Here is a 27081-nt window from a genome sequence, read left to right as displayed (position 1 = left end):
CACGCTTGAAATGTAATGCCTGCTGCCGTTCTGACAAACAGATTTCTTGTGTGTCTGGAAGGAATCCTTCAAAGAAGGCAAACACACACACACACAGTAGTGATGGTTTTGGTCCCATTTTTTTGGGAGGGGGAGGCAATTTAGAAAGCTATATTCAGGTGAAAATAAAAAAGCTGCTACCGTCCCCAAAGTACAGGAAGAAGAGCACGGTCCAGCAGTAACACGTATTTGGAAGTGCACTTAGTACCTATAATAAAGAGGTGATTTTGAGTTTCAATCTTTATTTCTAAACTATGTCCGGTGCTTCTCAAACGGCGACACTTTATTACCACCAGAAGTGAAAGCATTCACTGCAGTTTATGTAAATCAGCAGTTTGCCTAACCTAAGAAAGGCAGCAATCCCTGAACTTGAGAGATTTACAGTCTCCTAACATCGTGGGGTGTATTTGATAATTCGCTTTTCCAGTAGCTGACATCGTCGTTTGAAATGCAGGTACTGCAAAGCGGAGCTTCACTGTAGAGTTACATGAGCAAAGAGGTACAAATACCCTCACTCCTCTTCGTGGCTCATACCTGCAGTGACAGAGTAATGTTTTCTTCCTTACAGACCCCTTCTTAGCTGAAGCAACCTGTTTCCGCACACACATACCGAATTATGGCAGTGCGGAAATCTGGTTGTGATAATACGTAAGTACCGAAAATCTTTATGAATCCTAGAAAGCCCATATAACAGCTGTACAGCAGAATATTTAACAAATAAATAATCAAGTAGCTCAGAATAAATTAAAGCTGTCATCAAAAGATTATAAACAAAAACATGAACTCTGCCCACATATACTTTGACCAGATATTTAACTATATTCCTATATGCCTCATCATCATTTAACATCAAAGACATTTGTTGTAAATAATATTGTCTGTCCATCACTACTATGCCAGCACCTTTGTCAGTTGGTCAGATTTCAAGGTGTGTGGCATGACAAAGTTCACTCAGAGCTAAATTCTCTTCAGCTGTTAAATTAAAGAAATTATGTCTATGTGATACAAAGAAATACTTCCTCTATGTCTTCATCACATTTACTTGTATCTACTCTAACTTTTGAAAAAAAAAAATCTTATCTCTGTACTCATTTCCCACCTTTCTAGAGCTAGTAGAGTTTTCAGATTTTGCTGAATTCTGGGCTGTTTGTAAGTTTCTGTGTTGCCCAGACGTTTCTGAAATAGAGGGAAGCTTCTCTGTTCATCAATGAGAGTGGTAAGCTTTGAAGAAGCCTATCTGTCACCTGGAGGAGTGGTTTCAGCTCAGAATCTGTAGTTTTATTGGCCGTTTTGGGCTATTTCTACTCCTTTCATCTTTCTATTTAAAATCCAGTGTTTGAGTGGTTTTGTGCACCATGCAGCAGCATTTAACTGTGGTTAAACTATTCCTGGTGCCAGAAAGTCTTTTAATTTTAGAGCTCAAAACTGTTTCTGTTCTCCTGAACTAGCTAGTCTTCTAGTTTTAGCACTCAAAACTGTTTATGTTCCCTTGCACAAGCCAGTCTTCTAGTTTTAGTACTCAAAACTGTTCCTGTTCCCTTGAAACTAGCCAGTCTTCTTGTTTTAGCACTCAAAACTGTTTCTGTTCCCTTGCACGAGCCAGTCTTCTAGTTTTAGCACTCATAACTGTTCCTGGTGCTCCGCACTTGTCCAACTCTCACTACAAGCACTAGATAATCTACAAATTACTGCAGCTCTCAACTTTCCTCAATAATCAAGAGGAAATCAACTCCCAGTACTTAAATTAATAAGCACTATCCAGGCATGTCCAAGGGTCAGCTCCCAGTGTTTTCTCCTGTCCACCTGATGAATCTGGGCATCTTGGGGCAATGTAGCAATTGCCTCATGTACACTCATAACCCTCTCCTCCTACCATCCAACACTACAACCTGTGAGAGATGTACTTATACAGGAAGCCAAGCTCTCTCAATCCAAGACTGGACTAGACAGTCAAGAGGAGAAGGTTAACACCACACCACACTCAATACATAGTCCATCAAAACATGCACCTCCCAAACCCACACATAGTAATACAAAACACACACCTACATTCATTGGGTTCTCAGTAAAAATCTGCCCAAACAACAGAGACCTCTAAAGTTGAAATGCAAGAAACCACCACCCCCAACACTACCTGAATGACACATAGCTCACAAAATCAGTGTGCCACTCAACCTCAACCCATAAGGCAAAACAACGTACTCAGCACACTAGTCATTGGCGACTCTATAGTCAGGCACACTGATGCCCCCTCACCAGGCTGAACAAGGAGAAAGTCATTGTCAGCTGCCTATCGGGTGCCAGGATCCTCCATATAATGCACGCACTCAGGTCACTCCACAACAAGTACAAGTATGACTCCATCATTGTCCATGTTGGAGTGAATGACCTAAGACATACCTCCCTGGACTAAATGAACAGAGACATGGCAGAGCTCTCTGAACATGTGGCCTAGGCAGGTATGACACTAGCCCTGAGTGCCATCCTGCCATCACCCAGAATGATGCCACAGAACAAGAACAAAATGAATAACTTCAACAATTGGATAAGATTCTGCTGTCATTCCAAGGGGATCCAGTATCTGTCTGCCTGGGACAACATGACTGACAGGCCACAATGCTTTGCCAGAGATGGCCTGCACCTGTCACTGCTGGGATTCTGGATACTGGAAAAGTCTTGTTGTCCCTATAGTGCCTTTTTTAGGCAAGGCTCAAACATCAAATGCATCACCATAGTAGACATAAACAAACACAATCTAAGGGTAATGCTACTCAATGCTAGAAGTCTAAATCTCAAAATGCACACACTCAAGGCTCTCCTTAAGCTAGAGAATGCTGATATCTGTGCAGTGACAGAGACCTGGTTTAAGGCTCCAGAGAGCACCCCTGCATTACCAGGCTACAATTCTTACCACACCTTTCAGCCACCCAATCCAGACCGAAATAGTAAAGGAGGAGGCATGTCCATATTCATAAAGGATATCCACACCTCTAGGCTAGTTACTCAACATAATGCCTCTGAAATTATCCAAGTACAATTAACACTGGGCAAGACTGCAATTCAGGTTATAGCATGTTACAGATCCCCCGCCATGCCCCAGTATGCCCACTCCATGTTTCTCGATATACTGAATAATATTAAGATACAGCCCAATATCCTAATTTTGTGAGATTTCAACTACCTCTCTATCAACTGGGAAAACTACTCATGTACTAACTTATTTGCCCAGCATTTTCTGGAATTCATGAATTCCAACCCCCTGGAGCAGCTTTTCCATACCCCTAACAGGGGTAGCAACATCCTGGACCTGGTCGCTACCAATATGGGTAATAGATGCTCCACACCAGAGGTTAACTCCTCGCTGGTTAGGTCCAAACACAAGCTAATCACCCTAGACATCCATATCCCGCCCTCCCCTCCCCAATTAAGAAAACCACGGTAAAAAACTTCTCCAAAGCCAAATTCTTGCTTTTAAAGTCAGAAGTGGCAAACTTCATTACACCCACACAGATGGAAAATAGTGGCACAAGTGCTGAATCATATACAAATGCACTGTATAAGCACATACATGAGTGCATGGACCATGCCATCCCCAACAGAACCAAGATGCTATCCTCCAGAAAAAGGAAAACAATCTGGTGGTCCCCTGCCATAAACAAGCTCTACAACAGAAGGAAGAAACTGTTGCAGAAAAGAGTAAAATCCCATGACTGCAGGGTTCCTATTAGAACCTCAAATGCTTGAAATGTTGAACGTCATATGGTCGACACCATATGATCGACATTTCAAGTGTTCGAAGGTTAAGCATGATGGTGCCATTAAGTGCAGAATGGGAGAATTTCCCTTTTCTGCACTGAAGTGCAATCTCGGAGTTGGTATATTTAAGTAGGGGGTTGTGGGTGATGCAGGGGGCTTAAGGTAAGTTTTGTTTTTTGTTTTTTATTATATATTCGAACTTTCAAACTTCGATCATGTGTTGTCCAACATATGGGATTCGAAGTTTTGAAAGTTCGATTATATAATATAGACCATGACTGCAGGAACTCTCTGGTCAGCCACAGCAAGAAGCTGAGATTCCTCATAAAATCCTCCAAAGCTAGTTACGAAAATAAAATTGCCTTGAATTCTAAAGACAACCACAAAGCCTTTTACAGCTATGTCAAGAATCTCAATGGCAACACTCAGATCTGCACTGAACTACAGCACAATGGCACTATATTTACAGAACTAATTGATATTGGCAACATCCTGGCAGACAGTTTCAGTGCTAACTTCACCCCCCCCCCTCAGCCGCCAAAGGGCCCATCCCCATACCAGATGATTGCAAACCCCCAGAAATTATGGCCACACAGGGGAAGACCACACTCTCCAAAGCCAAGAACACAGCATCTATGGGACTGGACAACATCCCAGGCTGTGTTTTTCACAAACTACAGAACGAACTGGCACCCCACCTAAGTACCATGTTCAACCATATCCTCACTTCAGGCTTTGTGCCTAAGGAGGGGCACACAGCAACCGTTATCCCACTCCACAAAGGGGGTGCCACCACATACCACAGGAACTAATGCCCCATTAGCCTGACGAGCCTGGTCTGCAAGGCCATGGAGTGCAACATCCTAGAGCTTATAAAAAAAGACATAGGTAACCTCTAAACTCTGGACCCCACTCAGTTTGGGTTTGTAAAGGGTAGATCTTACCTCCTATACCTGATTGACATCATCAAAGCAGTCACTAGAGCCGTAGATAAGGGTAAAATAGTGCACACTGCCTATCTTGACCTCACCAAGGCTTTTCACACCATCCCCCACTCTGGTATTATAGATAAACTCACTGGACTAGGCATAAATTCCTATGTCACAAGATGAATGGCCAACTGGCTCGCTGACAGAACCCACACAGTGAAAGTAGCTGACTCCAAATCCGACTTCAGACCAATGACAAGCTGTGTACTACAGGGTTTGGTCCTGGGTCCTCTCCAGTTCAGTATCTACTTCTCTGAAGTACAGGCAAATACAGCTTTTCTCTGGCTAATGAAATTCTCAGATGACTGCAAACTAGGAGCCATAATCAGTTCAACTAAGGATGTGGACATTCTACAAAGAGGCCTCACTGAGACTGATGCTTGGTGTCAAAGTCATGGCCTAAAGCTCAATGCCAAGAAGTGCATTGTCATCCCCTTTGGGAAAAATACTGTACCTATGAACTACCACATAGGTGGTAGCCCACTAAACACTAAAAGTGTGATAAGAGACCTTGGGACACAGGTGGATAGCAGTCTCTTCTTTGATAATCACATCGCCACAGTAGTCAGAAAATCCTTCTACATGGCACACCTCATCACAAAGGGGTTCTCCTGCAGAAAAAGAGAGGTCATTATTCCTCTCTACTCATCCCTTATTAGACCCATCATAGAGTACAACACCCCATTAGGCATGTACCTTGCAAGACATCTGCAACAGCTGGAAAGGCCACAGAAATACCTCATTAAGAGGATTACTAGCCTCAAACAGATGCCATATGCTGACCATCTCAAAAATCTCCAGCTCTATTCCATTGCATATTGCCTACTCTGAGGTGACATCTGCCTAACGTACAAAGCCATGTCTAACCCAGACCTGATGGACATGCTACACTTAAAGAAATCCCAGTCTCTCCAAGCCACACGCACCAGGGACCTAAATCTTGTCACCACAATAAACAGAACATGCTGGAGGGATAGATTCCTGTCCCAGAGACTTCCCCTGCTCTGGAATAGGCTGCCCATTTATGCCAAGCAAAGCTTCTCATTAGCCCTCTTTAAGAGAAATCTTGACAATTGGATGGGTAATAGGAAATTCACCCATGTAATCACTGATGTGGCTCTGCTAGACAGGGGCAAAGGAAAATAATTTTCTTGGGAGGCGAAAGCCAAGAAACTTGTTTGACAAGGCTTGTATAGGCCCTAGGGCCAATAGCCTAGTACTTACCTATGAACCTATGAACCTAAGGCTTCCACAATCTTATCTGAAGTAGGAATAAAAGTACTATGTTGCTTAAAGGGATGCTCAACAAACAGATTGTTCAGTAAACATTAAAGACAAGCAAATGTTCCAAGCAAAAAGTCTCAAATCTGTTAACAGTTTTGTCATATCAGAGGCTCAACTCAGTATAAAGCTAAGGCCCCTTTTAAAAACAGACACCTGCTGTTCAGTCAAAGGGTAAGAAGAAGTATTAAAGACCAGTTTATTCAATATCCCTGCCTGGTTTTCATTGGTAATGTTTGTGTTGTGTTGTGTAAAGAACACTCCCCTTTCTGTTTCTACTCTTTGAATGATGTTTTCTGGAATTGATAGGTTCAAGGGTTCGTAGGTGTGTACTAGGCTAATGGCTCTGGAGCCTTTACAAGCTTAGCCCATAGAAGTTCCCTGGCATTGTGCCACCCGATGTTAGTTCCCAGTGCCTCTATCAAGTAGAGCCACTGGAGTGATCTCCGGGGTGAATTTTCTATTTCTCATTCACTCATCAAGATTTCTCTTGAAGAGGGTCAGTGAGGTGCTCTGCTTGACATGAATGGGAAGTCTATTCGAGAGCATGGGCAGTCTCTGGGTTATGAACCTGTCCCTCCAGCATGCTCTGTTGATTGCGGTAATGAGGTTGAGATCTCTGGAGCATGTGGTGCAGAGGGATTTGGATGTTTTTAGATGTAGCATTTCTAACAGAGCTGGGTTAGACATGGCTTTGTAAGTCAAGCAGAGATCGCCTCTTAGTAGATGATACGAGATAGAGAATAGCTGGAATTTTTTGAGTCTCTCCATGTAGGACATGTGTTTAAGGCCTAGGATCCTCTTTGTGTGGTACTTTTCTGGCCTTTACAGCTGTTGCATGTGTCTAGTGAGGTACATGCCAAATGGGGCATAATACTCAATGGTTGTCCTAATTAGGGAAGAGTAGAGCGAGATGATGACCTCTTTCTTCCTGGATGCAAAACCCTTGGTAATGAGATGTGCCACATAGAAGGACTTTCTGACCACAGTGGCAATGTGGTGGTCAAAGGAGAGGTTGCTGTCAACCTGTGCCCCCAGATCTCTTATAACAACTTCAATGTTCAATGGGTTCCCATTGATGTGATAATTAGTGGGAACTAAGTTTTCCCAAAGGGGATGATGACGTATTTTTTGCCATTACGTTTAAAGCCATGGTTTCAACACCAATCATTGGTGCCAGTGAGGCCTTTCTATGGGATGTCTACATCACTTGGGGAGTTAATAATGGCTCCCAGCTTGCAATCATCTCTGAATATGGTCAGCCAGAGTCCCTCCATGTTGGCCTGGACTTCTAAGAAGTAGTTGCCAAACAAGAGAGGACCCAGGACCAATCCCTGTGAGACTCCACCCATGACTGGTTGTCAGTTTGATTTGGAGTCTGCTACTTTCACACTGTGGGTTCTATCTGTGAGCCAATTTGCAACCCAGGGGTTGATGCCTAGTTTGGGAGTTTATCAATAATTCCTGAGTGGGGAATGGTATCAAAGCCCTTGGCCAGATTGAGGTAGGCTGTAAGATCTGCTTTGCCCTCTTCCACATCTCTGGTGACTGACTCAAAGAAGTCAACCCGGTTGGGCAGGCATTATCTACATTTCACAAAACCAAATTGCACGGGATCTAGAGTTTGGAGATTCCATGTATCCTTGCTAATTAGGTCCATGATGATGTGCTCCATAGCCTTACACATCAGACTCGTCAGGCTAATGGGGTGATAATTCTCAAGGTCTGTAGTCACTCACCCTTTATGGAGAGGGATGACTGTAGCAGTGCGCCATTTGGTAGGGACAAAGCCTGAGGTGAGGATGTGATTGAACAGGGCACACAAATGTGGTGCAAGTCCACTCTGTAGTTCATGTAGAACACATCCAGGGATATTGTTGGGTCCCATGGAAGCTGTATTCTTGGCCTTGAACAATGCAGCTTTAATCTGTACTGCAGTAATGTTGGGTGCCTGGCATTTTTCCGCTATTGTGATTGGTCCTTTAGGGGGAGAGAGGGGTAAAGTTGGCACTGAATCTGTCAGCCAGTATGTTGGCAGTATCTGTTGGCTCAGTTTAGGAGGTACCATTGTACAGTAACTCAGAGCAAACCTGGGCATTGCCATGGAGATTCTTGATATAACTATAGAAGGCTTTGTGGTTGTTTTTAGTGTCTGCTGCAATTCTGCCTTCATAGCTGGCTTTAGAGGTTTTGATGAGGCATCTCAACTTTTTGTTGAGGCTAATAAGGGAGATTTTCCAGTGTTGGGACATCACCTTTTTCTGCAACAGTTTCCTCCTTCTGTTGTAGAGTTTATTAATGGCAGGGCACCACCAAATTGGCTTCCTTTTTTTGGAGGAGAGTGTCTTGATTCTGTTGGGTATGGCTAGTTCCATGCATTTATGTATGTTTGTACACTGAATCGGTGAATGATTCAGCAGTCATGCATCTATTTTCCATTGACATGGGTGCCATGAAGTTAGCCACCTTTGTTTTTAGGAGCCCAAAGTCAGCTTTGGAGAAGTTTTTCATGGTGGTTACCTTTGTGCGGGTGTGGGTGAGATGTGGATTTCCATGATGATTAGTTTGTGGTCAGATCCAACCAAGGAGGAATTAACTATTGGTGTAGAGCAATGGTTGCCCATGTTAGTAATAACCAGGTCAAGAATGTTGCTTCCTCTAGTGGGGGTAAGAATGAGCTGGTCCAGGGCATTGAAACTGATGAATTCCAGGAAGCGTTGGGCCAGTGTATTGGTGCATGAGTAGTTTTCCCAGATGATGGAGGATTAGTTGAAGTCACCTAGTATGAGGGTGTTGTGTTGGACCCTGATAGTTTCCAGGCTGCTTAGGAACATGGAGAGAGAGTCTTGGGACAAGGTTCGGGACCTAGAGCAGGCTGCAACCTGAATCACCATCTTACCCAATGCTCGTTGTACCCAAAGTATCTCAGATGCTTTATGCTTGGCCACTAGTCTGGAGGTGTGCATATCCTTTATGAATATGGAGATACCACTGCCTTTGGAGCTTCAGTCCATGTTCTGGGGGCCGAAAGGTGTGGATTGAGTTATAGCCTGGTAGTGCAGTGGTGCTTTCTGCTGCTTTAAAGCAGGTCTCCATTACAGCAGAAATGTTGATGTTCTCCATTTTGAGGAGTGCTTCGAGCAAGTGCATCTTGAGATTTAGACTTCTAGCATTGAGCAGCATGACCCTCAGATTGCATTTATTTATAGCTGTTACGGTGGTAATTTGGTCTTTGGAACCTCACCTAAAAAAGGCACTATAGGGGTGGCAAGAACCTTAGCCAGTATCCAGAAACCCAGGAGTGACAGATGCAGGCCATCTCTGGTAAAGCATCGAGGTCACTCAATCATGTCATCCCAAGCAGACAGATACTGGATCCCCTTAGAATGACACCAGAACCTGAGCCAATTGTTGAAGTCAAACATTTTCTGCTTGTACTGTGGTATCATTCTGGGTGATGGTAGGATGCTGATCAGGGCTAGGGTCATACCTGCCTGGGACACATAATCCAAGAGCTCCTCCATGTCTCTTTTCATGTATTCCAGGGAGGTGCATCTCAGGTCATTCACACCCACATGGGCAGTGGCAGAATCATACTTGTACTTGTTGTGGAGTGACCTGAGTGTTTGTGTTATGTGTCAGATTCTGGAACCTGATAGACAGCTGACTGTTACCTTCTCCTTATTCAACCTAGTGAGTGGGACATCAGTGTGCCTCACTATCAAGTCACCTATGATTAGTGTATTGGACAAGCTATTTTGCCTTAGGGGCTTAGGTGTTTTGTGATTTGTGCTGTGTTATGGTGGCAGAGTGCATTTCTGCCTTGGAGGTCTCTGCTGTTTGGGTAGATTTCTGTTGAGAGCCTCCACAAAGGTGAGTGTGTGGTTTGTGTTTTTATGTGAGACCTGTGATGGTAGGTGTTCTGGAGGGCTATGTGTTGCATGTGGTGTAGTGCAGGTGTTGACCTTCTCCTCTTGACCAGCTATTCTGGTCTTGGCTTGGGAGTGCATGGCTTCCAATTTGGATATATAAATGCATCTCTCACAAGTCTGAGTGTTGGGAGGTAAGAGGAGAGGGTTGTCTGTGTACATGAGGCAGTTGTTACACTGCCTCAGAATGCCAAAGTTTGTCAGGTTAAAAGGAGAAAACACAGGGAACTGACCTTTAGACATGCCAGGAGGGATGGTCATTATTGCTAAGTACTGGAGCTGTTTCCTTATATATTGTTTTTACATGCAAAATGTCACTCAAGGTGTCTGAGTTTGTACAGAGCACTGTCAAACACTGCTGTAAAAGAAGTGGAGCTGCTGACAAAAAACCTCGATCCACCTAGTCCACCACTCTGGATGTGGAGGCAATGTGTTCTGTTTTCTGTGAGTTAACAGTTACAGTCTTAGTTGCATTAACAAACTCACAGGCAAAATTCATTATACTACTCACCTGCTAAGAATCAATATGGTTATTGTCACTAATATTAACATGTTGCCCATTTTCACGCTATACAACAATACCAGTTCTAGTCACTTGTGGCCATGAAAAAATGCAGACATGCTTAAAATTATTTAAATCATGCTGCAGTTTCTTCAGTTTATCAGCCTGAAGTCTCTTTTTATACCTAGCGAAATTCTCATATACCTTTTTTAGACATAACCTAAACATCTCTGAGGTATATATCCTGCTCATCTCTTCTTGTACACTCTTAATTTCATTATCAAGAGTCTGTTGCAATGGTAGAAAAAAAGCCAATAAGCAGTTTAAGATAGTTAAGTTTAAGTTTTTTTTTGTACCAGAAATTATTTATGAAAGTGATAGGGAAGGTGACATAAAAAATAAAACTGAATGTGCTGAACAAATGTGAATTATACAATTAAAAGCATATGTAGAACCAGGTTTAAATGACAGGTATCTTTAAAACCTGTTTTAAAGTCATGCCCGTTACACTGAGTTGGGGGCTTGGTAGTTTAAGGTGTTTTACTGGTGTATATTGATGTGAACATAATCACTGCTTAGATGCTTTTAATTGTCATGTGATTTTAATGTCTGTATTTGATTGGATTGCTTTGTATTTAAAAGTTTGTCTGGTTTATTTCTTTTACTATGGTCTGATGAAGCAGTGTTGTACACTGTGAAAACACTTATCAGTTCTTTATTAAAGGTAGTTGCTCAGACCTGTGGCAGCCTGGAGTTTCCTTTGCTTTGTATACTGTGTACTGTAGTCCTGTAAATGTATTCCTGCTAGCTGGACCGGCATTGCTTTAACTATTTGCCACTGTTCCATTTTGCTTGTCAGATGTTAACAGTGCAGCTCACACTTATGCATGCTTACCTTCACACAAACAGGTGTAACTCACATGTATGTACACTTTAGCCATTGCACAAAGCCTCTGCTTATTGTGCTATGGAACTGTATATAGGATGCTTTCTTACTGGTGTTTATTGTTCATTTCCTTTGTATGACATAAAACTACATATAGAAACGTTGCAAACTAAGGGCAAAATCTAACTATATGACATATATTTAAAATACATCCATGTGTTGCCCCCCCCCCCCACAAGCAGTACAACCCTGAGGTCTAATATTTTTTTACACAGATATATCAACCAAACAATAAAGTGTAATATATAATGTTGTGGGCTCCCTCATGGACAGGGCCAATTTGTGGTACTCACAACCTCATGTTGCTAAACTCGAACATCCAACTATGCTTAATAAGGGTACTTGCTGTTTTACATGGATAGGCTTCTACACATCCTAGTGCTGTTAGGCTACTGGCATCATATGAACCTATGCATCTATGTACCTATCCAGGCCTTACAATCTGTTGTCTACCACATGGCCTGCTGATGTCATCTACTAGAAGCTCACCTGACGTCTTGTATAAATCAGACTTGTGCAGTGGTGCTTGCATAAAGTACTAGTTATGTAGTCTGTGTACTTAGATATGAAGGGGTTCTGTTCTCACAGCAGTCTGTGTGTGTGTGTGTGTGTGTGTGTGTGTGTGTGTGTGTGTGTGTGTGTGTGTGTGTGTGTGTGTGTGTGTGTGTGTGTCTAGCCAAAGGAGCAAGTATTTATCCTGCAGTTTGTCTCCAATCCCACAAATTGACAGTATTTTGAATCTTGCACCTGCCTACATATCCATTTAAAGCAAGCCTCCCGACTTCTTCTCTGCAACATGCGCTGCTGATGTCATCCACTATAAATTGACCTGCAGACATGTAAAAGTCAGATCTGTATCATGATGCTTGCATTAAGTACTGTGTTTTGTAGTCTGTGTACTTAGATATGTAGGGGTTCTGTTGTCACTGCATTCAACTTGGTGTGTATTAGATAGTAGGGGTTCTGTTCCCACTGCAGTCAACTTTGTGTGCATTTGTTTCCCTAGTCAGCAGAGTAAGCATGCTATCCTATAGTTACTACTCCAAAGACATGGCTTGCCAGTATTTTGATAATTGCACCTGCCTACAGATCCATTTCAGGCAGCCCTGCCAACTTCTTTTCTCTAACATGCACTGCTGATGTCATCCACTATAAGTGGACCTATAGCCATGAAAAGTCAGACTTGTGTCATGGTGCTTGTGTTAAGTACTGTGTTCTGTAGTCTGTGCACTTAGGTAGGGGTTCTCTTTTCACTGCAGTCAACTTGGCATGTGTGTATGTCTCTAGTCAGCAGAGTAGACATGCTATCCTATAGTTACTACTCTAAAGGCATGACTTTCCAGTAATTGTGATACTTGCACCTGCCTACAGATCCATTTCAGGCAGGGTCACAACTTCTCTCCAACATGGCCTGCTGATGCCATTTAGTATCAGCTCACCAGCACACTGGTATAAGTCAGACTTGTGTTGTGATGCTTGTGTTAAGTGCTATGTTTTATAGGCTGTGTGCTTAGATAGGTTTGGGTGCTGTGTGTGTGTGTGTGTGTGTGTGTGTGTGTGTGTGTGTGTGTGTGTGTGTGTGTGTGTGTGTGTGTGTGTGTGTGTGTGTGTGTGTGTGTGTGTTTGAGCTGTTACTTGACATCACAGAGAGCATTTTACACTAACATGTGGGGCACTGTTATTACCATATGCTCAACAGAAAATGTTGATGTCATCAGATATATCAGATTATTGCATATGCAGTCATCCCACTGGGGCATGATTAGACACTGGCCTGAAAGCCAGGCAGATGTCACCTCATCCAATACCAGACAGAATGCAGGTTCATGTCTTCCAATCTATACACATACATCATGGCATGGTTTGTAGGCCCTGTGTTATCTTAAGAAAGTCCTGTGGTCTGACCAGGTGCTGCATGTGTCTGTTGAGGTACATGCAAAATAGAGCATTATCCTGTATTACTGTTCTGATGAGACTTGACGACAGTGCTGTCATACAATCCTAAGATCTGAATATGATGGTGTGACTTATGATGTGCACCATATGTTTGTACTGGAAAACCATTAAAGGAAAAGTTAGAAAGTAATGAGAAACATTGCAATTTCTGACTTCAAAACTCTTACAAAAGAATATACTATATAGTGAAATGATGGTGCTATCCACTGCATAACATGGTAAGGCAAATCTAAGTGACAGGTACAATTATAAGTTCAACAAAACAAATGTAGATATACTAATCACTAATGTAGCTATGCACACTGTGCATCAGACACAAAGCTTTTGTATTCCTAAATCCAAAAGAGAAAAAAAAAAAACAGGGATATGACACAGCTATCATCACTTGCATAGAATGTTGTGTTGGGGAGTAGGATGCCTACACTGATGCAAAAGGTTTGTTAGTATGTGTAAGAAAAGGAAGCAGGCAGGCTGAAACATATAACTGTTTGTGTGTGTGTGTGTGTGTGTGTGTGTGTGTGTGTGTGTGTGTGTGTGTGTGTGTGTGTGTGTGTGTGTGTGTCTCTCTGTAGGGGTCCTCCATGTGAAAGTGGTGTCTGACAGTCTGCATGAACACAGCCAAGCTCAGTGCTAGCTCTATGTCTTGTTATGTCAGATATGTTTGAGCCATGTATGATAGACGTGGCAGTTCATAAGAACTGGCTCTGCCAGGAGTTACACTGGCACCACCACACCCAAGTATAGAAACACAGTAAAATAGGTGGCAGAGCATTTTGTTTCCATTCATGGGGGATGTCAAAACAGTTTGTTTTTTAGTGTTTTGGCATGTCCACTTTTGGAGCATAGGGGATGTTTTAAGGATGAATTAAATAAATTTGAATGTAGAATAATTATACATTTTAGAACACTTCAACCTAGTGGTATGAATATTGATAATAAGTTAACTTTATAAGTTTAGTTGTATTTTGGTCAAATAAATATAAATGCTTGTGGATATGTAAAGTCTAGATGTAATAGTTTTTGTCTTCCACTATTGGGTTTTTGAAATGTTATTTAGAATAAATGATGCTTAAATATATTTGAAAATTATGTAATGTTTGAAAAAGTTTATATATAAAATACAGGTTGTTGTAAAGATTTGTATTTGTATTTATTGTAGGGGACAAGAACTAATATGCATTTTTTACTCCGAGTATGGCTGAGGTTTCTTTAAGCTTGTATGTTAACTGAAAGGAAGATTAATTGAATAATTGATTCTGATTGATATTTGAAGTATAAATGAGAGGGTTATGTGATATTTTAGTATTCCTTTGAAGGCAAAAGGCCGAGGTACCAGAATGAATAAGCATGTGGATTAAAATCTGCTGAGGTGTTATGGTTATTGGAGTTTCCAGTACCTATTTTACTGTGTTTCTATATTTAGTTTCTTTTTTGGTGTAGAATAACCTCCACACCCAAGGTCATGTGCAGTGTTGCTACCTGAATGTGACAGATGTCTACTGGATGTGCTCCCTTCATGGGAATTCCCAGGACTCACATCTGGGTGTGGAGAGCACACTCACCAACAGAGCAGTGGAAATACTGGCACTATGGGAGCATGTTTGGACATGGCCACATTGACTATCACCAGATGTTGTGTCTGGCCTACACCTATGAGGATGCTGTTCCCTTTCCAGTAGAAGTTCCATTACAGAAACTGCTTGTCATTCATCTGATCCATTGCATCAGCAACATGGTGGGGGCAGTCTGGCATGTCAGACTGTGCCACATCTACAACCCTGAGCATTTGTCTGGAGCACCTTTCAGAACATGCCTTTGGCTCGATGATGGCCCTAAACATATATTGAATGGCATGGGAAGAGACACCTGCACCAGGCAGAAGATGGACAGCAGGCCCTCTCCAAGCACCCCATGAACCCTCCTTGCTGGCACCTCACCCACACTTTGGCTACAGCCAGAGTCAACAGGCACTGAAGCCACAGTAGCCACACTTTCCTGATCAATGTCCTCATCCTCCACCTGTCCAATATTTGAAGGCACAGTAGACTGAGTAGGCGTAGGCCTACTGGCTGTGTCTGGGTAAAATGAAGTGGGTGGCTGGATGCCAGCCTCAGTGTCAGATTCAACCTCTACACCCCCAATTGTGCCTCAGTTTGGCCACCATCATCAGCAGTGTCTGCTGAGACACTGATATCAGGTGGCACAGGGTACACACTCCCAATGTCATGTTCACCTGTGATAACAAGGACGAAACACAGGAATGCATTAGTACCTGCACTACTATGGTACAACATGTGCTGAACAACTAACAGTACTGTCACTCTTACAGACAGAACAGCAAAACACACAACAGGTCTAAAATGACACATTATGATATTTCTTTAAATTGATTTGCAGTACTGCCATTAAATTGTTTGGCTTCCCATCTGCAGGAGGCATAGGTTGCTGGATTTCTGACGGTCCTGAAAGAAGTTAAGCAAGAGGCAAGCGCAACATCATCACATTTAACAGTAAGACAGGGGGTAATACGTGTACTCCTCTATATCTGCATTAACTCTGCTTTCAAGATTGTGGCTGACAACTCCAAACTAAGCTTATAACTGTACACAATGAGGAACCTTGTTTGCAGACAGAAACGCCTCCAAGTCAAAAAGCTTCTTAACGCTTTTATTTTGAACAAACCAAAAGAGCGTTTTCGCCACAGACCACTGCAGCTTCTTCAGAGAAACAAGTTAGACAAAAAACACTCACTTTAAAAATACTACATCAGGAAATGACATATTCCTGTTTCCTGTTACCAAACAGTTGTATTTAAAAGCACATACAAAGTGCTAAAAAGTTAAAAGCATCCCACATTTAGAATCATTTTTAAAAGTAGCACACAACAATAAGAAATGGATTCAATTATATGAAAAAAGGATCTCAGCGACTTAACAAAAATATGGATGACAAAAAACAGATGTCATTACTATTTACAATAAACTACTATACAAAATATGTAAATAGATATATCGAAAAATATACTCTAATACTCACTTAAAACATTAAAAACAAGTTTGCCTTATATGAGGTGTGTATAAGGGATAAATACTACTCATGTTTGCTCAGGCTTAGTTTATTAAACATTCTATTTGTGCTGTAACCATGCAGGACTAAGGAAGAAAGAAAAAAAGAGAAAAAGGGAGGGGGGGGAGGGAAAGAAAAGAAAAAAGGAGAAGTATCCTTTGCCCTGCGGAAAACACGTGCGACCTATAAGATTCAGCACGTGAGAATCCATTGTGTCTTCCTACTAAGACCACTAAGACTAGGTTATAAACCTGACTGTTAGGTTAAGTAAGCCCTGAATAGTAGACGGTCAAGTCAACTAGCTAGACCTAATGTGTTAGTGCAAGGTGCTAATAACACACAACACTGCCAAATCATCCAATATGTGTTGCCTAAAATACGGGTCAGACCTAAAGTCAGAGAAAACTATATAATAACAATAGGTTTTACCTAAAATAACTTTTTAATTTAAGAACTGGGGCAATGTTGCAGTTAGTGTTAAGGCCAGGAAGACAGAAAGCGTCCAAGCGCAACTGCCAATCCAGCTCACAATTTTCTAGTATTAAAGATACAGGGCCCCCTCTGATTTTTAAGGGTACATGGTCTATAGCCATAAAGCTAAAACTATGTCCTGGGAACAATGCAATATGTTTGGCCAGTGCGTTGTCATCTTTACATGTCCTAATTGCATACAAGTGCTCATACATCCTATCTCGCAGTCTCCTGTCGGTTTTTCCGATGTAGAACCCAGAGCAGCAGTTGCACATAGCAATGTATATAACTGATTTGCTCTCACAATTAAGTGCATGCTTGATGACAAACTTCCTGTCCCTAACAAGGAATGTCTCCCCTGTTCGGACATTGTTACAGAAATTACAGAATCCACATCTGGACATTCCTTTCCTTTTATAAAAACTATGCTGTTGGATATCCCTTTGTAATAGTTCCTTCAAATTTTTAGATCGTTTAAAAATAAATCTGGGTTCGTCTCCCAATTTTCCTGCTAGTGATGGGTTTGAGGATATCAACCTCCAGTTCTTACGGATGATGTCCAGAATTGCTTCTGAATTAGTACTAAAAATAGTGACGAAGCTCAAAGATAAATCTGTGTTTGATTCTCTGCGGTCAACATTGCTACCTATTAGACCACATATAGGCACCTCATCTGTGAAACTACTAACTACACTGGAGGAGGCCTTTTGTTTAGTCAATAAAGGGGTGTAGAAGCCTCTAGTTCTTTTAAGAGTAACTTCCTCAATAAGTTCACAAACCATTTTCTCAGGATAGCCACGGTTAGTGAACATTTCCTTCAGAAATGAACATTCCTTAACAAAATCCACAAGGGTGCTGCACATTCTTCCTGCCCTCACCAGCTGTCCCTTCACTATAGATCTTTTCTGTTTGTGAGGGTGAAAGCTGGTGAAGTGCAGGAAAGAATTGCAGTATGTGGCTACTATTCAGGGCTTACTTAACCTAACAGTCAGGTTTATAACCTAGTCTTAGTGGTCTTAGTAGGAAGACACAATGGATTCTCACGTGCTGAATCTTATAGGTCGCACGTGTTTTCCGCAGGGCAAAGGATACTTCTCCTTTTTTCTTTTCTTTCCCTCCCCCCCCCCTTTTTCTCTTTTTTTCTTTCTTCCTTAGTCCTGCATGGTTACAGCACAAATAGAATGTTTAATAAACTAAGCCTGAGCAAACATGAGTAGTATTTATCCCTTATACACACCTCATATAAGGCAAACTTGTTTTTAATGTTTTAAGTGAGTATTAGAGGATATTTTTCGATAGATCTACTTACATATTTTGTATAGTAGTTTATTGTAAATAGTAATGACATCTGTTTTTTGTCATCCATATTTTTGTTAAGTCGCTGAGATCCTTTTTTCATATAATTGAATCCATTTCTTATTGTTGTGTGCTACTTTTAAAAATGATTCTAAATGTGGGATGCTTTTAACTTTTTAGCACTTTGTATGTGCTTTTAAATACAACTGTTTGGTAACAGGAAACAGGAATATGTCATTTCCTGATGTAGTATTTTTAAAGTGAGTGTTTTTTGTCTAACTTGTTTCTCTGAAGAAGCTGCAGTGGTCTGTGGCGAAAACGCTCTTTTGGTTTGTTCAAAATAAAAGCGTTAAGAAGCTTTTTGACTTGGAGGCGTTTCTGTCTGCAAACAAGGTTCCTCATTGTGTACTTTTTGGTCTGACTTGTTTGAAAGCAGTTTTTAAGCTTATAACTGTAGCAATCTTCAACCTCCCCCCCCAAAAGAAGACACATGACACAGAAGTAACATTTATATCAGTTTTTTACTATACAATAGTATTCAACTGGTCATATAACAAAGCTTACCTGGAAGCTCATCTTGGGATTCAGAAGGAGTGGTGCCCACGTCAAGGACATAATGTGGTACTCTCTGCTATGAGTTCTCATGATGGAGGATATCTACCAGGAACTCTTCATTGTAGGTAAGAGGTGGTTCTGTAACAGGCCCTCCTCAGTTACCCTTTGGTCTTGGGCAACTGCAGCTGTTCACCTCTGTACAGTGGTAATCATGTCAGTGGCCCTGTGATGCACCTGTTCATAGGTTTGGTTGTGGCCAGCCACTGAACTGATGCTCTCAACAATGTGCTGTCATAATTGTAGCCTGTGTGCCATATTGGGCCAACCTCTTCACAGCACAAATGTCCCATGTTGGTGGAGAGCTTGTTTTCCACATCACTGAATGTGGGTCTCCACCTCACTGACACTGTGTGTGTCTTAACAGGCAATAGAATGATAATACACATAAGTATCACAACTACAAAGTAACTGTTTCCAGGTAAAACAGTAAAGGTAGCCAGTCAGCATTACCCACTGGAAAAACTTAAACAGTCTACAGATATGAAATACTAGCAACAGGCAGAATGCAAAAGAAAGAGTGTAGAAAGCGCAACATATCCTTTTTTGTGTCATAACAGTAACTCAGCTGTGCTCTCCATCCCAAAAGAACAGTCTGTTCTAGTTTGTGACATAACAGTAATTCTTCTTTGCTCCCTTCACCCACAAAGCAACAGGCAAATGAACCATTTTGCAATAAAACATCTTTGAAATGCTAAACATGCTTTCAAAGGACCTGTACCTGAAACATTTGCACATATTTTTCACACCTCATTCTATTTTCATGTATTGTCAATCATGTGTACCTCTGAAATGACTTGACAAACAACTCCATGCCATCAGTACACTTCTACCTAATGCATTCAGATAAAAGTGTAAAAGCCTTTGCTTTACATTATTCATAAATATATTCCAGCATATGCATTATTTAGGTAACAAAATGGGAGCATACCTGCTGGAGTTCAATACTCCCCTTCAAAGGTATCTTGTGAAGAAATACACTTCTGTGAAGTCCTGCAGACATGTAGCAGGTGTCCTCACCATCAGTCTGACTAGCTACACATTTGCATTTTTATAATAGTGTAGATTATTAACGGATTGCATCTGTCTTAGCCTGTGTTTCAGAGATACTAATTACACATAAGCAGCCGAATTGCATGCTAATCAACCAATCTGCTGGAGCTATTCAACAAGTTATAAAGCATCCATGTAGACTCCATGCAGGTTTTTTCTGCAGAGTACAGACACAGAAAGTCTACACAGACTGAATGTTTAGAGCTGCTACTGCCTTAATCCACTTGTATGTGCTAAAGGCTGCAGGCAATGCTGCTGCTACTGCCAATAGGCTTAGGCCAATATGGGAAGAGTTTTTATGACACATTTAACTTATCACAACATACACAATGTGGACATTGTCGAATGTTACAGGATAGACAAGAACACACTGCAGGAACTCTGTGACCTCTGCCAGCCTCAACTCAACTCAGAGACTTTACCTCCCCATGTATTGGCTGTGTACTGCTTGCAGCACAGTCAGTCCTGAACTAACACTGTGGCAACTGCTGCATGTACAAAGTAAGTCCTGAACATGTACTGTATTATATAATAATATTATGACATGTCCTTGTATTTCATCACTTGGTACAGTAAGCAAGTAAAAGATGGGAGATTTGTACAGAAATTAATGTAACATGTGACAGCAGAGAGTAATTTGACTTGTATATGTCCATTAGCAAGTAGAAGGCCTCAGGCATCAAAGGTTCCATATTCTTACCTCTCCAAAATATTGATGATCACTGCATGCCCTCAGTTTCGCACTATGCGTTTGTAATGTGAAGTCATTACAAAGAGAAGTTAGAAAGTAATGAGACATATTGCAGTTTGTTACTTCACAACTCTCACAAGATCAAACAGGCAGGATGCAAAACAAGGAGAGTGACAAAAGCAACACATCCTTCTTTGTGCCATAACAGTAGCTCAGCTTGGTCACCCCCCCCCCATCAAAAGAACAGTGTACCGTTGCATGTGCCATAATAGAAACTCACATTTGCCCCACCCAAAAAAGAGCAGTCCGTGCTTGTTTGTGCCATCCAACCTGCCTTCATTTTATGGCAACTTCATATCATAGCATTCCCAGTTAATATCCTCACACATTTTAAGGTAAATGATATAGACTAGCTTACACACTGCATGTCTTAGAGTACTGGTCAGATAACTGATGCATGACCAAAAAACACAGAATGGTAAGACAAAGCTGTAGATCTGCAAGGAATAATCATAACAGGTTGTGTGATCACTAAGTGTACTACATTCAAATATATTAAGCATAATAAATGTACAAATAATTTATGCCTTGATATCATTATGCATTCAGTTGCACTTGTTTGTGTCCGGAATTACTTCATTTCTTTGCTGCAAAGCTGTTTGAGTGGCAAAGATGGATGAGGCAACCCTCTGTTTTCTGAAGGTGCATTGGAGTGAGAGTTGAAATCCAGACCTATATAGACTTATCTCACATACACTAACATTTTCTACTGTATATGTCATATATTGATTTTCCTCATTTCAGCTATTTCTCAGTTTTTTTTTTTTTTTTGGGGGGGGGAGACACTCTTTGCACCATGTGCTGCTTAGCACAAATGGGTTTGACTGTGAGCATCTGGTTTGCTCATAGAGCATCAGTGCACAAACTGGATGACTGGACCACCCAGGTAGCAGACAGGACCCAGGCAGCCACAAACATAAACTGGATGCATTCAATTAATACCATTAGCTATAGAGCAAACACATTTCCCACCAGTGTTCCCCCTTGAGTACTGTGTTTGCACTATGGTAAGCAATGTGCAACATTTTCAAATGTTGCAAAACCAAAAAAGTATGCTCTCTCAGTAAGTGCAATGCCTGAAATTGGCAGAAAAACATCATTCTACATTGGTCTTGATCTGTGGCAGGGATGGCAGGCATTCAGCACAGTGCATTAGCTCACTAGGCTACTCAGCTTCATGGAAAGTTTTTACGATTCTGTGCTCAAAGATGAAGTATCTAGGATTCCTAGGGGTATCAAGGAGTCCAAAGTGTTTGTTGGACTCCTAGTGAGTGAACATCAGCCCAGGCTATTGCAGAAGGACTATCGTGGGTTGGACTATGAATCGGATGCATGGAATAGTCTTGCCTGAGCTTTGATCAGTGCTACCAGTATGCACTGGTGAGCAATATAGGAATCACTACAGAGACCTCCGGATGAGGAAGATTGATACTCTCAACCATTGGATGGAGGAATGTAAGCATGTGGGCACCCCACAGATGTCTAAGTATCACTTAGAGATACTACTTGTAAGAGTTAAAAGTTGGATATAGTCAGGATTGATATTCATAGTGGTATTTAGTTTTGTTCTGTTTTTTCTGCCACCGTCACAGATCGAGAACTGAATGTGTAAACCCATGCAAGTAGACTGACATGGATCCAAGAAGCATGTGGTATGTATGCATCCAAATGGTACTGTTATTGCAGCATGAAAAGTGAAGACATCATTTTTGGTTTATTATACAGTTGTATCAAGCTGAGCATGCATCTCTCAACTGTAACAGGAAAGTATGCATGCATTAGTCTGTAGGCCAAAACAACAGTTCAGTATTAGAGAGTAGTCAGAGGTTTGGTGTTCAAAACCACACTTCCCAAATATACAATACTGTTAAGTTTTCATCAGTATTGCAATGTAACATCAGACCTCTAAAGAGGTGGCACCAATGGCCTGCTGTAAACTGTAATCAGTATAATTGGAACACACATATGTGCAATATATCCACATATCAAGGATTGCTTGCTGCAATCTTTCGTATAGTGTTTATCTGTTATGAGCTGGGTAGTCTTAACCGTAAAAGTGTTATTTGTTAGGAATTGGTAGTCTTAAAAGTAAAGGTAACAGAATAGAGTCAAATAATTGTATCAATGTATTGCATGTCACATATGAAGTTACATATGTTCTCCCATGTTTTTCTCTCACCTCAGCCGTTATCTTCTCTTTTTTTTTTTGTTTTATTTCTTTTTTTTTTTTGCGTTGCCTCACAACACAGCAGGATAGGGCTGCCCCTGCACTACCTGGCCCCTCAAGTAATTCTGGCCCACAGGATAGGCCAGTGGTTCCCACTGGGAGCAGTGGCAGAGGTGGTGATTTTATCACCCACCATGAACTGCCAGGGTTGGTGCATAGAATTATGTGCCACACAGCTGGTGCATGACTATGCCAAATGGAGACATTGCTGTCCATTATTGTACTGAATAACACGAGGATATAAAGATGTCAGACACTGCAGCCATCGGTGCAGTAAGGTGACAGTGTTTAGTCTAGTGGGTGATGACTCAATTCTCACTGTCACCTACCTCAACATGCATCAGTTTGCAATGTCCCCACCCTCACCCCAACCATGGTTTTCATGCACCTCTTGTGCCCTTCACTGTCCTTGTGTCTTGTCTTGTATGTCCTGTCTGTCTGTGATTGCTTTCTCACCTACCCAACTTACCTGACCCAGAGATGCCTACATCCCTTCACCAACATTCTTCTCCCGCTCAAAACAAAAAAAAGGACCCCTGCCCCCCCAAAAATGTCATCCCATACATATTCATTTTGCACATGTGTCATCTTGACACACTTGATTCTGTCCAATTGGCTATGCAACATGATTGTGTTGTGGTCACCCCTCTCTCTGGGGTTGACACTGCAAATCCAGCTAATATTCTGCACATTGAACATTTTTTACTGTTGAAGAAATTGATAGTTATGGTTATTTCCTACATCCCTCCTGCACATTCCTGCCTTCCATTCACTTTGATCTTCCCCCTACTTGCTCTCCATTTCACCACTTTCCTATCTTTCCCATTTATTATCTTTAAAGCATAACATGCAGCTATGGCAAAAGCATTTCTAAGTTTTATATAAAGCTTGTATTGGAAACCAGTGCCATCTAGGCCAAAATGTACATATTACTCCATTGAGTGCATGAACACATGCTGCCACCGAGTCAATTAGCATGTATATTTTAGAGACTCCATACCCACTATGACAGTTTATCATTTGGACTTACATGTAAAAGTGTTTGAAGCTGTTACATACACTATGATGCTAACTCAGTACCATCTGACCCCAAAAATGAATGGAGCGATGCATTAACAGATGGTGCTACAGACTCAGTTAAGTAGCAGGTCTATTTTAGAGGCTGGATAGTAAATGGCAGACTTAACTGCTGTTGCATATACCTGCTACTTAACTGACTCTCTAGATGCAGGTATTAATTCACTTAATGCAGTGATACTTTTCGTTTGGGTGGCAGATGGTACTGCTTCTGAATACAGCTGTAGCTAATATAATGAACTACTTTTGTATTTTGCATTGCTTAGTGATGATGAACGATGCACACCATTGTGCACAAATGCTTTATAAAACTAAATAGTTATCCTGCAATAATGTATTATAAAACATTACTGGGGATAGTGCAATGATACTTCATACAAAAATAACGAGGAAGATACATCGGTGATATAAGGAGCAAGCACAGGGAAGTACAAAGGGGAATCCTTGCAGAACCTTGACAGTTACTATTGATCATATAAAATACTTCTGCCTCTTAACTAACTCTGTGGCAGCATGTTTAATGCATTGTTGTTGGAGGCAGATATTAGGTTCATAGGTTCATAGGTTGGTACTAGGCTATTAGCCCTAGGGCCTATACAAGCCTAGCCATAACAATTCCCTGGCTATTTCTTCCCACATTATTTACTTTCCTGGACCCCTGTCTAGCAGGGTGACTGACGTGATCCCTCGGGTGAATTTCCTTTCATAGGTTCATAGGTTCATAGGTTCATACTAGGCTATCTGCCCAAGGGCATTTATAAGCCTAGCCCATAGTTATGTGGCTTTCGCCACCCCTTTAGTTTGAATAAAAACTATGCCTATCATTTTGCTGTGCCTCTGTCAAGCAGTGACACTGAAGTAATCCCTGGGGTATATCTGCAATCTCCCATCCATTGGTCAAGATTCCTCTTGAACAAGGCCAGAGAGGTGCTCTGCCTCACATGTACCGGGATTTTGTTCCACAGCATAGGGAGTCTCTGGGTGATGAATCTGTCCCTCCAGCACGTTCTATTTATAACCGTGTCAAGGTTTAAGTCTCCCACCCTTGTGGTTCTGAGGGATCTAGATTTTTGAGGTGAAGCATATTCATCAAATCTGGGTTTGACATGGCCTTATATGTCAGGCACAGGTCACCTCTGAGCAAGCGGTATGAGACTGAATAGAGCTGGAGTTCTTTCAGTCGGGCAGCATAAGACATATTTTTGAGACCCTTTATCCTTTTGGTGAGGAACTTTTGGGGCCTTTCAAGCTGCAGCAGGTGTCTGGTCAGATACATTCTGAACGGGGCATTGTACTCAATCATAGGTCTAATGAGTGATGAGTACAGGGGGACGATGACCTCCCTTGATCTAGATGTGAATCCCTTCATGATCAGGTGGGTGATATAGAAGGTTTTCCTAACTACTTTAGCAACATGAGTGTCAAACGAAAGGCTACTGTCAACCTGGGTCCCCAGATCTCAGATGACTTTTTCTGTGCTCAGTGGATTGCCACCTATATGGTAGCTAGGGGTAACCTTGTTTTTCCCGAAGGGTATGACTATGCATTTTTTGGCGTTTAACTTCAGGCCATGGCTCTGGCACCAGTTATCCGTTTCTGTGAGGCCCTTCTGGAGGATATCTGTGTCAGATGTGTTTTCGACTATGGCCCAGTTTGCAGTCATCTGCAAACTTTGTCAGCCATAACCCTCCTGTGTTTGCTTGTACTTCAGAAAAGTAGATGCCGAACAAGAGTGGACCCAGGACTGAGCCCTGTGGGACACCACTTGTGACAGGCTTTGAGTCTGACATGGCTCCAGCAACTCTGACCCTGTGGGTTCTGTCACTTAGCCAGTTTGCAACCCATCTTGTGATGTATGGGTTTACATTCAAGCTGATGAGTTTTTCGATGATACCTGAGTGGGGTATTGTGTCAAGGCCTTTGCCAGGTCGAGGTAGGCTGTATGGACTGCCTTTCCCTCATCAATGGCCTTGGTGACTGTCTCGAAAAAGTCAACCAAGTTTAAGAGGCAGGATCTGCCTTTGACAAAGCCAAACTGGGTTGGATCCAAAGTCTGCAAGTTCCCTATGTCTTCATTTATGAGTTCCATTATGATCCTCTCCATGGCTTTGCAGATAAGGCTTGTCAAGCTAATGGGCGGTAATTTCCAGGGTCTGTGGAGGCACCGCCCTTATGAAGTGGGACCACAGTCACCGTCGCCACTCCTTGGGTACGTATCCTGAGGTGAGGCTAAGATTAAACAGCTGTCCTAACTGTGGGTTTAATTCCTCGTTGAGTTCATGAAGCACACAGCCGGGGACACCATCCGGTCCCATGGATGCTGTGTTTTTGCCTTAGTGAGGGCAGTTCTCACCTGGGCGTTGGAGATGTTTGGGGGCTACAATCCTCTGGAATAGATATCTCTCCTTTTGGGGAGGGGAGAAGTTTGCACTGAACCTGTCAGCCAGTATGTTGGCAATGTGTGTAGGTTCAGTAATTTTCACATCATTTTGAACTAACTCTGAGCATATCTGGGAGTTTCCTCCTAGGTTTCTAACATAGCTAAAGAAGGCCTTATGATTGTCTTTAGAGTCCTTGGCGATTTTTCTCTCAAAATTTGCCTTGGATGATTTTATGAGAGCTCTTAGTTTTTACTTATAATGATCAAAGGTGTCTTACCTTTCAAGGATTTTGCTCTATCTTGTAGTAGCTTCCTCCTTTTGTTGTAGAGCTTGTTTATGGCTGGGGTCCACCAGACTGGACGCTTGCCTTTGGTACAGAGAGTCTTAGTTTTGTTTGGGATTGCCTGATCCATGCAGTCCTGTAGGTGCTGGTAGAAGGCATTTGTAAGTGATTCAGCGGTTTGAGTAATGTTTACCACTGGCTCAGGGGCCTTAAAGGAGACCACACTAGTTTTTAGAAGTGTGAAATCGGCTTTTAAGAAGTTTTTCACTGTGGTCTTTTTGTTTCAGGTGGGGCGGGATGAGGACCTCCAGTGAGATTAGTTTATGATCTGATCTCACCAGTGAGGGGTATACTTCCGGTGTTGAACATTTTGATCCCATGTTCGTGATGATGAGATCAAGTATGTTTTCTCCTCTTGTGGGGATGGTGACTAGTTGTTCCATGGCATTTGAGTTTATGAACTCCA

This window comes from Protopterus annectens, chromosome 3.part0 (assembly GCF_019279795.1).
Source record: "Protopterus annectens isolate FY-2018-M chromosome 3.part0, PAN1.0, whole genome shotgun sequence".
NCBI classification, from domain to species: Eukaryota; Metazoa; Chordata; order Ceratodontiformes; family Protopteridae; genus Protopterus; species Protopterus annectens.
Note: the sequence above shows the minus strand (reverse complement) of the source record.